Source organism: Rutidosis leptorrhynchoides, chromosome 6, assembly GCF_046630445.1.
Source record: "Rutidosis leptorrhynchoides isolate AG116_Rl617_1_P2 chromosome 6, CSIRO_AGI_Rlap_v1, whole genome shotgun sequence".
Lineage (NCBI taxonomy): Eukaryota > Viridiplantae > Streptophyta > Magnoliopsida > Asterales > Asteraceae > Rutidosis > Rutidosis leptorrhynchoides.
The window spans coordinates 261797420-261802151 of record NC_092338.1 but is presented as its reverse complement, the minus strand read 5'-3'; positions in this window follow the sequence as shown (position 1 = coordinate 261802151).

Here is a 4732-nt window from a genome sequence, read left to right as displayed (position 1 = left end):
TGTACAACAACACGTCGGATTAATTCTGAGACAACACGTTGTATAATGGGTCATGATATATATTTATTTATTTTACGCATTTTAAATAACGGGACACGTATACAAGGTTTCGACTTATCATATTGATCCATCTATATATATATTTCGGAACAACCATAGACACTCTATATGTGAAGGTGGGAGTTGGCTATATAGGGTCCGAGTTGATTCCAAAATATATATATACTTTGAGTTGTGATTGACACCGAGACCAGTACACGGGTCACGATACGTATTAAGTAATTCGAATATTATATATTTAGTTCATATATGAATTTATTGAACCATTGGACAATCGGACTATTGGACTGCTAACTTTAGACAATTAAAAATGAGTTAAAATGATGATTATTACATATGAAACTAAACAATCCTTCAAGTTTGCCACTTGATTCTATTTTAAACCTCATTTGTATCTTGACGATTACAATTCGCATTCACAACTTTTCATGATTCTTGAAAACATCTCGATCGAGAAGTTCAACCAGCCGCACCTCGTCTACGGAATAAAGATTTATGCATACAGTTATGCACCTAAAAATTTTTGAACTTGAAGTTATAGTTAAAACGTATCCGCATCGAATTCCTTATCATCCATTAGCAAAAACAATCACGCGATTCCTTTTCAATTAACTAATTTTGTCACAGCTCCACTTCGATATCTCAGTAAGACTACTCTTATTACAATCTCGATATATATATGTACGTTGTTCTTTCGCCATCGTTACCGGAGAACCTTTTATATTCCATCATATTACCATCAGCGTTTAATCATCTAAAAATACAATTCTCCTTAAACCATCTTGGTTTGATAACCAATGACCCAGATCCGATAACTTTGAAAATACTGACGAAGCAGCATGTTGTAGAAGGTCTTAATGACCAAATGTTGATGATAAAAGAAGGAAGTGTTAGGAACGCTCGATAGAAAATTGGTACTGAAAACCGGATTGAACAAACCATGAAGGAGACTCTGAACAAGTTACAAGGACTAAACTTGTACATAAAGAATTATGACGATTCTGTAGCAAACACCTTGCTTCTGAATCTAAACCCTTACGGGTCAATCTTCATCATCATCCTTCGACATTAGAAATTCCAAGATATTATCATATCTTTCATTATAAATATCCTCAATATTTCTGAAGATATTTTCACCACTATCCTTATCTGAAATCATTTATCTCTCTGTAATATCTGCGTTACAATATAAAGGAAACTGTGTTAGTTTCTAAATCCTTCAAGTTTAAAATAGGAATGTTCTGAAGCAGTGTTGGGAACTAATGCATGAACTAGTATAATATAATGAAACTTGATCAACTTCATTATATTACAGTAAGTCATGTTAAGTTTCTAATGGAATATGATGATTCACAGTACCGTCATCATGTGCCATGTTACACGACTTTTACATTCTATCCAATTCCGAAACATATTAAGAACAAATCATCTTGATAGTTCTATTTTCCTGGATATTCTGGTAATTTGACAAATCAAAATCGTGCCATTACCATTCCTTTCTTAGAGCATTAGCTATGTTCATTCCGAATTTTATACCTACGAATTTCGAACTATTGATCGCTTGACTCAAGGACGGGAAGAAGAAACGAAGGGACAAAGTCCCAAAATAGAAATTGGGGTATAGATTACAGCAAATAGGAGAGAGTATTAACTATGGATGACAATGATTATGGAAAACAGAAGCAGGAGCATCGAAATATAAGGAAAGATATCAAACCCAATAACCACCCAGAAACTACAAACCGTGTGTATCAATACGTATGGCGACGTAAAGACACGGGAGAATTAGAAACATTATAATTCCAAGAAAATCATAAAAGTGAATAGATTCTTCTAGCGGTAGATGAAAGAGAAGAATGAAAGATATGAAAGTTAGAAGTATAACAAAAATCAGAACGGGATGAAGCATTTTAAAGGATACCTTAAGGTATGAATTAGAGGAGGAAGAGTAAGAGATGTGAGGTATGGAAGTAAGAAAGGGAAGGAGGTGGATTTATAGTGAAATATCCGACAAAGAAATCGAAACAGATTATCGCATTAAATCAAAGGAGATCCTGTTTTCTAAATCATCGAAGAACCAAATCTTATTACATAAGATTTTCTTTAAATCCCTTAAATCCCGGAAATCAATTCTAAACCACGTCATCAGTTAAAACGATATCATATTACTCATTCCACTCTCTTTTATGATAGCTTCGCTCGTACGCTTCACATGATCGAAATATTTTATCTATATCTATCAATAAAGATAAAACTTCATTATCACCTCATAATTGTCATGAAAACATTCCTATTGTTATTTATGACAACCTCTACCAAATTTCGAGGACGAAATTTCTTTAACGGGTGGGTACTGTAACGACCCGGAAATTTCCGACCAAATTTAAACCCTAAACTCTATATGGTTCCGACACGATAAGCAAAAACCCTAAAGTTGAGTCTAGAAAGTTTGAAATTGTTATTCGGATGATTAGTTACCCTTTGACCATCTATTTGTCCGACGATTCAAGAACATCATAACTTGCATTAATTATATACTTATGTATATATACGGATATATATGGATTATATCTATCTTGAATATATGATAATTAAGTATCTCATTAAATATATTAACAATGGATTATATACATAAAATTGGACTACTAACTTAAGGACTTCGAAACGATATATATATATATATATAAAGCTTAACGACGTTATAACTTCTAAGTTAAAATAAATATATATGTATTGTATTAAGATGTATTTACTATTGGAATATACTAGTAGGAAAACATCATTTTCAACCTTTTATCATGGAAAATGACATCTTTGTCATTATATATGATTCATGAAACATCTTTATATATTTTATACCCGTATTATACTCGTACTATACACAGCTTCTAGAAGTATTTACTATTGGTATATACCAATAGAAATCTTCAATTATTGGTGTAATATGTCATTCATGACATAATATATTTTAACTTATCTTAGATATTTTCACTAAAAACCAAATTTTCAAGCCTATAAATAAGCACCATTTTTAACTCATTTTTACACATTCATTTTCCAAATTTTACTTTCAATTTTCACACACACTTGCAAGAACTCTCTCAAATTTATTTTACTACTTCTTTCCAGCAACTTTACATTTTAAACTTAAGGTAAAAACTCTACTTCAACTCTTGTTTAATTCATATGTTTATAGTTATCTATATAAGAATTTATAAACTCGAACATAGTTTGAATGATTTCAAACTTATTCGCAAACTAAATAGATCCTTCTAACTTAACTTTTAAAACACTTCAAGACCTGTAATATATCATAATGATATGCTAACTTAACAAGATACAACTTGTTTTTCAAAGAACACCTTAAAACTGAATCTACGGCGTCGGAGTGTAACCGGGGGCTGTTTTGGGTTGGATAATTAAAAACCATCTTGAACTTTGATTTAGAAGTTCATGTTCTGGAAAAATGATATTTCTTATGAATATGTTAACACATAAAAATTTCATGGTTTAATTCAAAGTATAAGTATTTTTAGAAAAATGACCATTAAATGTTGTTTTATGACAAAAATGATTACTTTCATAAGATTCACCTAGAGTATGGACTATAACCTGTGATCACGAATATAAACCATGGTATTTACAGTTCATATTCTTAAATTTTGACTCGATCCAAGGAGATGGCAAGTTGAATCAACAAAAACGGAGTTGTAACGAAGAAACTACGACTAAAATAAGATCGGGTGTCCAAAGCTTGTTTAACAACGAAAATAATTGGAGAAAAATTAAATAAATCATATCTTTCCTAATTAATATGATATTTCATATATATTTACTCATGATTTAATTTTATATATTTCAGGACCACCCGTAAACAACACGAGAAGATTAATCATAAGACCTCATGAACGTACGCAACACGTCATTTGACAACACCGGTACTTTATGTACGCAATACGTCATTTGATAACACGGTACCATGGGTCAAGATTAATCTCGACCAATACATATACGATGGGGGTTTTATTTATTTCATTGGGGGTTTATTAAACAACTAAATATGAACCATTAAAATTGAATTACTAACATCGGACTGCTAACTACGGACTAAGGAATTATTAAAAGTATTAAAAGTATTATAAGTATATATATGTGACGATTGTTTAAAAAGAAAAGGTATTGATATATTATATATGGATAGGTTCGTGATATCAATCGGAGACCAAGTCGAAATTACATATCTTCAAGACAAAAGTGAGTATATAGTCCCACTTTTAAACTCTAAATATTTCGGGATGAGAATACATGTATTTTATGTTTTACGCTATGGACACAAGTAACTGAAAAATATATTCTACGTTGAGTTGTACCACTGGCATACTTCCCTGTAGCTTGGTAACTAATATTTACAGCGGTATTGTAAACGCGAATCCTGTTGATAGATCTATCGGGCCTGACAACCCCAACCGGACTGGACGACCAGTATTCAACGGTTGCACAGTACTTCGTTTCGTGACTACACCTTGGTACGGTGTAGTAAGATTTCATAATAAAGGGAATATGCGACGTGATTAAATGTTAAGTATGGTTACCAAGTGCTCAACCACTTAGAATATTTTTATTAAAATGTTTATATATGAAATCTTGTGTTCCATTGTTATAACGCTGCTAG